Below are 12,527 nucleotides of genomic sequence, written 5' to 3'. Positions count from 1 at the left end.
ATTACCCCTAAGCACGGGACCTGTCCAGTCATATGTTGCCTAAAAAAGGCACGGGGATTTGGCTTGGGGCTTAATCCTCGCCCAGCCAAACTACCCGTGTGCCCCCCCAATTTTTTTATTGGGGCTGCCTCTCGGGCTCCCTTAACTCCTCCATAGCCCTGGAAATGCTCATCCTCATCTCCGCCCATGTCCATCCCTCTTCCTCATGCTCCTTACCCCGCTACTTGGTACATTTGTGGTGGGAGATTCTGTCACGGTTGTCGTAGGGTAGAGACCAAAACGCAGAGGGAATATGTACACTCATCTTCTTTATTACGGACAAAGAAGGAAAAAAAACCAAAACAAACACGTATACGAAAACACACCGAAGAATAACAGGCCGGTAAGGCACAAAGCTATACACAGCACAATCTCCCACAAAAACCCATGAAAAACAAACTCCTACTTGGACTGTTAAATTTCACTGCTATGCGGATGACACACAGCTGTACATTTCAATGAAACATGGTGAAGCCCCAAAATTGCCCTCGCTAGAAGCCTGTGTCTCAGACATAAGGAAGTGGATGGCTGCAAACTTTCTACTCTTAAACTCAGACAAAACAGAGATGCTTGTTCTAGGTCCCAAGAAACAAAGAGATCTTCTGTTGAATCTGACAATTAATCTGGATGGTTGTACAGTCGTCTCAAATAAAACTGTGAAGGACCTCGGCATTACTCTAGACCCTGATCTCTCTTTTGAAGAACATATCAAGACTGTTTCAAGGACAGCTTTTTTCCATCTACGTAACATTGCAAAAATCAGAAACTTTCTGTCCAAAAATGACGCAGAAAAATTAATCCATGCCTTTGTTACTTCTAGGTTGGACTACTGCAATGCTCTACTTTCCGGCTACCCGGATAAAGCACTAAATAAACTTCAGTTAGTGCTAAATACGGCTGCTAGAATCCTGACTAGAGCCAAAAAATTTGATCATATTACTCCAGTGCTAGCCTCCCTACACTGGCTTCCTGTTAAGGCAAGGGCTGATTTCAAGGTTTTACTGCTAACCTACAAAGCATTACATGGGCTTGCTCCTACCTATCTTTCCGATTTGGTCCTGCCGTACATACCTACACGTATGCTACGGTCACAAGACGCGGGCCTCCTAATTGTTCCTAGAATTTCTAAGCAAACAGCTGGAGGCAGGGCTTTCTCCTATAGAGCTCCATTTTTATGGAATAGTCTGCCTACCCATGTGAGAGACGCAGACTCAGTCTCAACCTTTAAGTCTTTACTGAAGACATATCTCTTCAGTAGGTCCTATGATTAAGTGTAGTCTGGCCCAGGGGTGTGAAGGTGAACGGAAAGGCTGGAGCAACGAACCGTCCTTGCTGTCTCTGCCTGGCCGGTTTCCCCTCTTCCCACTGGGATTCTCTGCCTCTACCCCTATAACGGGGGCTGAGTCACTGGCTTACTGGTGTTCTTCCATGCCGTCCCTGGGAGGGGTGCGTCACTTGAGTGGGTTGAGTCACTGACGTGGTCTTCCTGTCTGGGTTGGCGCCCCCCCTTGGGCTGTGCCGTGGCGGAGATCTTTGTGGGCTATACTCGGCCTTGTCCCGGGATGGTATGTTGGTGGTTGGAGATATCCCTCCAGTGGTGTGGAGGCTGTGCTTAGGCAAAGTGGGTGGGGTTATATCCTACCTGTTTGGCCCTGTCCGGAGGTTTCATTGGATGGGGCCAAGGTGTCTCCTGACCCCTCCTGTCTCAGCCCCAGTATTTATGCTGCAGTAGTTTATGTGTCGGGGGGCTAGGGTCAGTCTGTCACATCTGGAGTATTTCTCTTGTCTTTTCCAGTGTCCTGTGTGAATTTAAATATGCTCTCTCTAATTCTTTCTTTCTCTCTCTCGGAGGACCTGAGCCCTAGGACCATGCCTCAGGACTACCTGGCTTGATGACTCCTTGCTGTCCCCAGTTCACCTGGCCATGCTGCTGCTCCAGTTCCAACTGTTCTGCCTGCAGCTATGGAACCCTGACCTGTTCACCGGACGTGCTACCTGTCCCAGACCTGTTGTCCCAGACCTGCTGGAACCCTGACCTATTCACCGGACGTGCTACCTGTTCCAGACCTGCTGTTTTCAACTCTCTAGAGACAGCAGGAGCGGTAGAGATACTCTCAAAGATCGGCTATGAAAAAGCCAACTGACACTTACTCTTGTGTTACTAACTTGTTGCACCCTCGACAACTACTATGATTATTATTATTTGACAATGCTGGTCATTTATGAACATTTGAACATCTAGGCCATGTGCTGTTATAATCTCCACCCGGCACAGCCAGAAGAGCACTGGCCACCCCTCATAGCCTGGTTCCTCTCTAGGTTTCTTCCTAGGTTTTGGCCTTTCTAGGGAGTTTTCCCTAGCCACCGTGCTTCTACACCTGCATTGCTTGCTGTTTGGGGTTTTAGGCTGGGTTTCTGTACAGCACTTTGTGATATCAGCTGATGTAAGAAGGGCTATATAAATACATTTGATTTGATTTGATTACTTATAGGACCCTCAATCAGAGGCAACAATAACCAGCTGCCTCCAATTGAAGGTCCAACCCCAATTAACTAAACATAGAAATACAATAGATTAGATAGAACATAGAAAAATACTAACATAGAACATGACTAACAAACCCCGGACCACATAAACCAAACACCCCTCTACCTAAATACATATCCCAAACCACATAAAACAAACACCCCCTGCCACGTCCTGACCAAACTATAATAACAAATAACCCCTATTACTGGTCAGGACGTGACAGTATTCTTTCCACTGCTCCTGTTTCAATACAGGTGCATGATAATGGTCCATTCTAAATCAAAACAAATTTCACACATATATTTTTTTTGGTATATGTAATGACAATATTAAATCAAGAACAGTTTGATGGGTAACAATATTAGCTTATCACTTGTGAATTATATATTATCACTTGTGAACGATGCCCAACATAAGAAACAATGCATTTTTTGCGACTTTTTCTTATCATAGTTGCACACCCATAGGCCTATATGTTTTAATAAGGTTTGTATCACAACTCTCTGCTTTACAAGGGGTGTAGAGCCTAACTGGCATACATAAGCAGCGTGTGAGTTTCAAATGCACCTTTATAATAAAATAATTACATGCATAATTGCATTTGCGATCACTTTTGATTATGGTGTTTTCTGCTCATGGAACATTTGCTCTTAATGCTTCTACCATGTGCGCATTGTTGCACTTATGTGAAGAAATAGCCTAATAGTTGATCAACATTTTAAGGTAAACGTTCTGATCTGTTGTGTCAGCCACATAGGAATCTATTGCATTGTCACGGTAGTCGTAGAGATTAGACCAAGGCGCAGCGGATTGCGTGCTCATCATATTTTATTTAAACGTGAACACGAAAAAAAACAAGAAAACAAAGAAGCGACAGAATGACAGTTTCACAGGCTATACTAACAGCAATGCAAAAATAACTACCCACAAAGGGACAGGTGGAAAACAAGCTCCTTAAGTATGACTCTCAATCAGAAACAATGATGTACAGCTGTTCCTGATTGAGAGCCACACCAGGCAAACAAAGAAATACACAACATAGACAACCTAGAATACAAAACAAGAACATTAACCAAAAACCCCGGAATACATAAATCCAACACCCCTCTACATACACACACACCCCAAACCATATAAAACAAATACCCCTCTACCTAAATACATAGCCCAAACCACATGAAACAAACACCCCCTGCCACGTCCTGACCAAACTATAATAACAAATAACCCCTATTACTGGTCAGGACGTGACATGCATCACACAACTGTCCCAGACTATGTTTGGAATATTTATTTTTCGCACAGAATAGAATAGGTAGACTTTTGTACTATGGGGATAGTAGATTTACATAGGCTAGTGGTTTTGCTGTTCGTTAGGCCTACTCATCTTGTTGGCTGATAAAAAGTAAATGTGGACAGTTCTTCCAATATCTGCAATATGCACCTCGGAATTGGATAAGGATGCACGCAGTTGTGTCCCTGATGTGTCTGTCTTCAATAGTAGCCTGTGAGAAAGACCTGGGCCCTCATTTATCAATGTTGCATATGAACAGAAAGGTTCGTAAACCATGTGTGCAATCATTTCTAAGCAAAGTGTGGGATTTATCAATTTGTACTTATACTTGAGAATGTGTGGGATTTATCAATTTGTACTTCTACTTGAGAATGTGTGTAAATTGAAGGACACCTCTGACCATGCCTACCCACAGCACCTTGTGGTAGAAAAGTCAAACTGCTAATGAAATACCATCCACCAAATGGAGAAAGTATTGACATACTGGACCAAATCATAAAATATGAAGAAAAAAAATAATACATTAATTGTTTATTTCATATTTATTTTATAGACACTTAAGCTACTAATATTTTTCTCAGGGTGCTATCGAATTCATAAACATGAAACCATTTAAGCCTAATTGAATAATAATTGAATAATAAAGTCAATTAGAAAGAGAGTGGAATGTAAGGTTGGAGGCAATTTAGTTAAACCAGTTAAATAATATAAAAGGCAACACTGAGGCATTGTGACTTGTCCAAAATGGCAAATCTTGCATTGCTGGAGGATCTGGCACAAGCTGCATTACGCAGGGAGCGTGTTTTCAATGAGCGTGCAGATCTTTTTGCTGAGAGTGACACTTGGCTTATTAGTAGATTTTGTTTCCCAAGGCATATTTTATTGTATCTCTGCAACCAACTCTCTCCGGTATTAGAAAGGGAGACGAAATGCACCAATGCCATCCCAGTGCATACCCAAGTCCTCTCCACCCTGGGATTTTTGGCCACTGGAACATTCCAACGGGAGATTGCGTATCGGTCTGGCATTTCACAACCAACCATGAGCCAAATATTGCCTGCAGTCCTTCATGGTATTATTTCATTGACCCCACAATACATACCGTTTCCGTACACTGCTGTGCAACAGGCCAGAGTGAAAAAGGATTTCCATACCATAGCTGGGTTTGCAATCGGTCTGTGTGTAGCTGGTGTGGAGGAGTCAGGCGCAGAACAGCAGATATGAGTAAGGAACGTAATTTACTCAAGGAATCAAATAAATACAACACAATAAACTAGCACACAATAACGGACCGTATACATACAATCACTCACAAAAACCATGGGGAACAGAGGGTTAAATAATGAACAAGTAATTGGGGGATTGAAACCAGGTGTGTAAAACAAAGACAAAACAAATGGAAAATGTAAAGTGGATCGGCGATGGCTAGAAGGCCGGCGACGTCGATCGCCGAATGCCGCCCGAACAAGGAGAGGGACCGACTTCGGCGAGGGTCGTGACAGGATTTCCCAATGTCATTGGAGCAATTGACTGCACCCACATCGCAATAAAAGCACCATCAATGAATGAATTCAACTTCGTCAACAGAAAAGGTTTCCATTCTGTTAATGTGCAGGTCATCTGTGATTCACATTTGGCTTTGTTGAATGTAGTGGGCAAATGGCCAGGTGGGACACGAACAGTTCAGTTGGCCTTAACCTCCAGGAAGGAGCTGTTGAGGACGGATGGCTTATTGGTAATTGACTTATGTTTTATTTTCAAGGTTTTATTTGCCATGTTAGACCTCTACTGGGAAACAATATCTGAATGGTGTGTTTCATAACTGCAGGAGACCGGAGTTACCCGTTAAAAACATGGCTGATGACTCCCCTCACAAACTCCTCAAACCAACAAGAGTCAAGGTACAACGAAGCCCACGCAAGCACAAGAACAACAGTGCAGCGCACCATAGGCCTGCTGAAAGGGCGTTGTGCTTGTCTGGGACAGGAGGCACACTGCAATACTAGCCTAGCAAGGTTTGCCTCTGAAATGACATTCCTTCAAATGCCATTACGTGAATGTAATACAATGTGCAAATTCCTTTTTAGGCTTGCTACATTGTCAAGGCTTGGAGTGTATTCCACAACATTGCAATCAAAAATGGCATTCCACTGAATCATCCACCCAGACCCGATGAGCCCATGCCTGACAGGGAGTTTTTTCCACCACCCATAGCTCTGGCACTGAGGACAAGAGTCAATATCATACAACAGTTTTAGATATCTGTTCTTCCAAATATTGTAATCAAATTGACAAGGAAAACACATTTACATTGCACCAGAATTTATTGTCTCACATGTTTGACACAATCAACAAGTTCTTTCAATGATTGATTAATCTCTCTCAGGCCGTTGCATACATCCTCCAGCTGCTGTTTGAGTCCAAGAATTGATGCGTTGATCTCTTGTTTCAGGACTGCGTCAGTCAAAACATGTGGCACAGCTGAATTGCTCCACAAAAAGGATACCCTTCTGGTAGGCCTGGGACTGAGGGATCAGGCAAATCACCCACATCTGTCAAGAGTTCATGTTTTGTTATTTTTGTAATATTCATTTTGTTACATTTATTTTGTTATATATATTTCTTATATTTATTGTCAACAAAAATTATTTACATGTGGTCCATGTCTGAATATGGTTGCAAAAATAAAGCTTGACTTTTTAAATTTCATTAACTGTTCTGCACTCAGATGAGGCAGAATTTACCACAGCTCAAGCCTGCTCCCAAGCAATATTTTGTCTCTTATTTGTCAAGCCATTGCTGAGGGCACCAAAAAGTATGGCTTGTTTTGCTTCCACTTCAGTGATCAAAAGTTATATTTCTGTGTCCTAAAAAATTTTTTTTTCTTTGTCTTCTTTGATTTCTCCATGTTGGTGGACAGAAATTAGTGACATTTCTTGCAGCTTTAAAGGGAAGGTTTGTGACCAGAAATGGTAATTTAGTGCGGTTCTTTATGTAAATGAGACTTCACGTGCACAGTGTTTTAGAACGTGTCTGATTTATCAAGGCAAAATAATTACAGGTGTGTGTAAATCTGTAAACGATGGGTGCTGAGAGTCGGGAAGCAAGTTCAGGGTGTGAGTGTTTTAATAAATAAACGGAACAGGTGAGTGTCATAATGCGCTGCTGTGCGTAAGGACGGTGACAGGTATGCGCCATAACGAGCAGCCTGGTGACCTAGATTCCGGAGAGGGAGCACACGTGACAAAATCAAGCATACGAGCAATTGATAAATACCACATTTTTTTGTACTTGCAAACATTCAAAATGTTCTTTGTACGAGTTAAATTAGAAGCTTTCTACGCAACATTGATAAATGAGGGCCCTGATCACGTGATGGAGTGCGCAGCACTAAGGGAGAAGGCCACAACGACCGCTGGCGGCAAAAGGCATGGATTTTTTTAGGGTGCATTACGGCCAAACAAAGGGGATGCCGCAGTGAAATTCTAGGCATTATCAAGTGCTTGTCAAATTGTGAATGAGTGACTGATGTAGTGTGTACAGCCTGCACAAAAATCTGAGATCATCGCTTTCAAGCAACTTTTTTCAAATCATCATTAGAGTCGCATCATGCAACTTAACATGTATTAAAAATCAACATATAGCCCAACGTTTTTCCAACAACTAAAGTTACATTAATAACTCTAAATTAAGCATATAGGAATACCTGTTTCTTTGTTAACCGCTCAACACAGAAGAGCCGCATGTGCGCACTCCCTCAAATTGTTTGGAGAAAATATCCTTTCTATTTTATTCAGCTTTGTTCAATTGTATTCTTCATACTATAAAATAATGCCAAGGAATTCTAAGAAAATCTTGACTGCTAAATTAACTAGTGTAGCACACAGCCATTTGGCATAGTCAGATCAGGATCTAACATTTTAAGGTTCTGCTTTTATTTTCTTAGTCAACCTTATGTTCTGTTTCTTCGTGTTCTTCAACGTAGTCTCTTTCATTTTTGTTCATTGATTTCACCTGTGTTCGTTTCTCAGCTGGTCTCATCAGCTCCCTATTTAGTTCAGTTCTTTCTGTTTGTATGGTTGTGAGGTATTGTTTGTTTTCGACTACCTACCTGTGTTTGACAATTGCTTGCCTGTGACCACGATTCCTGCCTCCTGCGAAGGCGTAATAAACATCTGCCGTGCTCTGCGCGTGAATCTACACCTTTTTCTCCCTGAGTATTCATTACAAACATAAGGACAACTCAGAGTATGCTATTCTATTCTTCTGAAATATATTACATTTTCTTAATATCATGCTTCTTTAAACCTGTCTAAAATAAATAATGGATTTATTGTGAAGGTGTTGGCTATATTACATGGATTTATTAGACTTTTTTTAAATGAAGATGCTCCAAAGGTACGCATCAGTGGCTTGTATGCTATGTGTTGAAACTAGGAGATGCTAAATGTGTTTATGTTAATTAACAGTCAATTACCGTGAGACCGACAGTTATTTGCTTGACAATCACCCACTGACAAGATTTTGTGACCGCCACAGCCCTAGATAATTACTGTGTAAGTCTACGGAAGGGGGTGAGAACCACAAGCCTCCTAGGTTTTGTATTGAAGTCAATGTACCCAGAGGAGGACAGAAACTAGTTGTTCTCTGGCTACACCATGGTGCTACTCTACAGAGTGCTGTTGAGGCTACTGTAGATCTCCATTGCAAAACAGTGTGTTTTAATCAATTATTTGTTGAGGTGAATATATTTAGTATAGTTTGATCTAAATAGGATAACTTTTTTAAAACTTCTTCAGCCTAGGGTCCTATTTTTATACATTTCTGCTTGACTGACGTGCCCAAAGTAAACTGCCTGTTGCTCAGGCCCTGAAGCCAGGATATGCATATAATTGGTACCATTGGAAGTAAAAAAAATATGTTTGAGAGCCCATGCTCTTACAATGGAAAGTATAGGGAAATAATTCAATCTAGCTCCCAGTATGTAATTCCTATGGCTTCCACAGGGTGTCAGCACAAAATGTTCAAGGTTTCAGGCTTGTTCCTTCCAAATCGAGTAAGAAATATGAGTTTTAGTACTGGGACACACTATTGGAAATTCGTGTTTGGGCGTGCGAGGAAGGCAAGTAAACCTGCAAATATCGGTTTCCTATTGAACATACTTCTTTCTGTATGAAATATTATAGTTGGATTACATTTTAGGGTATCTGAGGAGTCAATAGAGACGTATTGTAACGACCCTGGGTTTATAAGCGCGGATATCGACTCTGCCGATCGAGCATGCTTTTGCGGCACGGTCGATAGCGCGCTGGACTTCAGGATAGAAGGTTGAGGGTTCGAGACCTGCTCCCTGCCTGTTTCATTATAGTATTTTTACTTGTTTTAACAAAGTTTAACGGTAGATTTTTGGATTCCTTTCTCTGCATGTTGAATGAGTGGATTACTAAAATCGATGGCGCCAACTAAACAGACTTTTTGGGATATAAAGAAGGATTTTATCTAACAAAACTACACTACATGTTATAGCTGGGACCCTTTGGATGACAAATCAGAGGAACATTTTCAAAATGTAAGTGAATATTTAATCGCTATTTGTGAATTTATAAAACCTGTGCCGGTGGAAAAATATTTTGATGTGGGGCGCCATCCTCAAACAATCGCATGGCATGCTTTCACTGTAATGGCTACTGTAAATCTGACAGTGAGGTTAGATTAGCAAGAATTTAAGCTTTCAACCGATATAAGACACTTGTATGTACCTACATGTTTAATATCCATCCTTTTTATGATTATTTATTTGAATTGCGCACCCTCCAGTTTCACCGGAAGTTGTCCTGCTAGCGGGACGCCTATCCCAGAGAGGTTTTTTAATGTTTCACTATTTTTCCTTTAAGTAAACACTGTGGATGGGCCTCCTCTTCCTCCTCTGAGAATCTTCCATTGTTATTGTGGTAGAGCGTGTTTATACGAGCAGAATTCAATATAAATCCAATGCAAAAAACAAATATGCAATGTAGACCCTGAGCCGATTTCAACTGCCCCCTTCTCCTGTTCTTCTCCGCAGATCCTCTCAAACGCTGTCAGGTTGGATGTGGAGCATTGCTGCACAGGTATTTTCAGGTCTCCCCAGAGACGTTTGATCGGGTTCAAGTTCGGGCTCTGGCTGGGCCATTCAAGGACATTCAGAGACTTGTCCTGAAACCACTCCTGCTTTGTCTTGGCTGTGTGCTTAGGGTCATTGTCCTGTTGGAAGGTGAGGTTCCCCAATCTTTCTGTACTTTGCTCGGGTTCATCTTTGCCTCGATCCTTACTAGTCTCCCAGAACCTGCCGTTGGAAAACATACCCACAACATGATGCTGCCACCACCATGATTAACTGTAGGGATGGTGCCAGGTTTCAGACATGATGCTTGGCATTCAGGCCAAAGAGTTTCATCAGACCAGAGAATCTTGTTTCTCATGGTCTGATTCTTTAAGGTGCCTTTTGGCAAACACCAAGCGAGCTGTCGTGTGCCTTTTACTGAGGAGTGGCTTCTGTCCGGCCACTCTACCATAAAGGCCTGATTGGTGGAGTGCTGCAGAGATGGTTGTCCTTCTGGAAGGTTCTCCCATCTCCACAGAGGAACTCTAGAGCTCTGTCAGAGTGAACATCAAGTTCTTGGTCACCTCCCTGACTGTCTTCTCCCCAGATTGCTCAGTTTGGCCGGGCGGCCAGCTCTAGGAAGAGTCTTGGTGGTTCCAAACTCCTTCAATTTAAGATGGATGGAGGCCACTGCGTTCTTGGGGACCTTCAATGCTGCAGAAATGTTTGCCTTCCGCAGATCTGTTCCTCGACACAATCCTGTCTCGGAGCTCTATGGACAATTCCTTCGACCTCATGGCTTGGTTTTTGCTCTGACATGCACTGTCAACTGTGGACCTTATTTAGACAGGCGTGTGCCTTTCCAAATAATTTCCAATCAATTGAATTTACCACAGGTGGACTCCAGTCAAGTTGTAGAAACATCTCAAGGATGATCAATGGAAACTGGATGCTCCTGAGCTCAATTTCAAGTCTCATAGCAAAGTGTCTGAATACTTATGTAGATAAGGTATTTCCTTTTTTTTAATTTTAAAATCTAAAAACCTGCTTTCGCTTTGTCATTATGGGGTATTGTGTGTAAATTGCGTAGTATTTTTTTAAATTTTTTTTTAAATACTTTCCGAAGGCACTATATGTACTTTGGGTGGTACCTATATTGATCTTGTCCCTGCTTACAAATATCTGGGCATCTGGATAAATGAAAAGATGTATTTCAAAAAGCATATTGATGAGTATATTAAGCTGAGAGTAAACATGGGCTTCTTCTACAGAAATAGGTCATGCCTCTCACTAAATAGTAGAAAGTTGATTATTCAGTCGACGTTCCTATCGGTCCTAGAATATGGCGACATCATCTATATGAACACAGCTGCCACTTCATTAAAGCCATTAGATGCAGTTCATCATAGAGCACTGCTTTATTATGGGCAACAGTTTTAGTACTCATCACTGCATTCCTCTGTGATGTCATCACTGCATTCTCTACCAGAAAGTTGGTTGGCCCTCTGTGATGTCATCACTGCATTCTCTACCAGAACGTTGGTTGGCCCTCTGTGATGTCATCACTGCATTCTCTACCAGGAAGTTGGTTGGCCCTCTGTGATGTCATCACTGCATTCTTTACCAGGAAGTTGGTTGGCCCTCTGTGATGTCATCACTGCATTCTCTACCAGAACGTTGGTTGGCCCTCTTTGATGTCACATAGGTTGATACATTTCTATATGTTAATTTATAAAGCCCTTTTACAAAACCTCCGACTGTACCTAACAACAACATTATTAAACTTTAAACTTATGAGTTACCACACCCGGTCTCAGAGATGGCTAACTCTGGAAATTCCTTTGGTCTCTACTGAATTAGGTAAATCAGCTTTTAGTATTCTTGCACCTTATTTGTGGAACAATCTTCAAAATGATTTTATGTTGGATGTTCTGTTGCCTGTAGGGTAATTCAGAAAGCTGATTGAGGACCCTGTTGTTGGTAAATGTTTTTATGTTGGTAGTCCTGGTGCCTGTAGGGTAATTCAGAAAGCTGATTGACGACCCTGTTATTGGTAAATGTTTTTATGTTGGTAGTCCTGGTGCCTGTAGGGTAATTCAGAAAGCTGATTGAGGACCCTGTTATTGGTAAATGTTTTTATGTTGGTAGTCCTGGTGCCTGTAGGGTAATTCAGAAAGCTGATTGAGGACCCTGTTATTGGTAAATGTTTTTATGTTGGTAGTCCTGGTGCCTGTAGGGTAATTCAGAAAGCTGATTGAGGACCCTGTTATTGGTAAATGTTTTTATGTTGGTAGTCCTGGTGCCTGTAGGGTAATTCAGAAAGCTGATTGAGGACCCTGTTATTGGTAAATGTTTTTATGTTGGTAGTCCTGGTGCCTGTAGGGTAATTCAGAAAGCTGATTGAGGACCCTGTTATTGGTAAATGTTTTTATGTTGGTAGTCCTGGTGCCTGTAGGGTAATTCAGAAAGCTGATTGAGGACCCTGTTACTGATTAATGTTTTTGTTTATTACCGTGTTTTCTTTCTTCTTGCATGTTGTATCTATATTTTGATGTGTGGATTTTCTTTATTTTCGGAAATTT

General features: G+C 41.8%; 1 long non-coding RNA gene across 1 annotated transcript; it reads left to right on the top strand.

The window, feature by feature from the left end:
- The first annotated feature begins 815 nt into the window (after nt 1-815).
- LOC106568396 (uncharacterized) lies at nt 816-6,416 on the top strand. Its single transcript, XR_001320279.3, has 3 exons — nt 816-5,598; nt 5,692-5,878; nt 5,951-6,416. It is a non-coding gene; the product is annotated as an uncharacterized LOC106568396 (long non-coding RNA).
- The last annotated feature ends 6,111 nt before the right edge of the window (nt 6,417-12,527 follow it).

Source organism: Salmo salar, chromosome 01 (genome assembly GCF_965601325.2).
Source record: "Salmo salar chromosome 01, fSalSal1, whole genome shotgun sequence".
Classification (NCBI taxonomy): Eukaryota; Metazoa; Chordata; class Actinopteri; order Salmoniformes; family Salmonidae; genus Salmo; species Salmo salar.
Note: the sequence above shows the minus strand (reverse complement) of the source record. Positions and strands in the feature narration are given on the sequence as shown.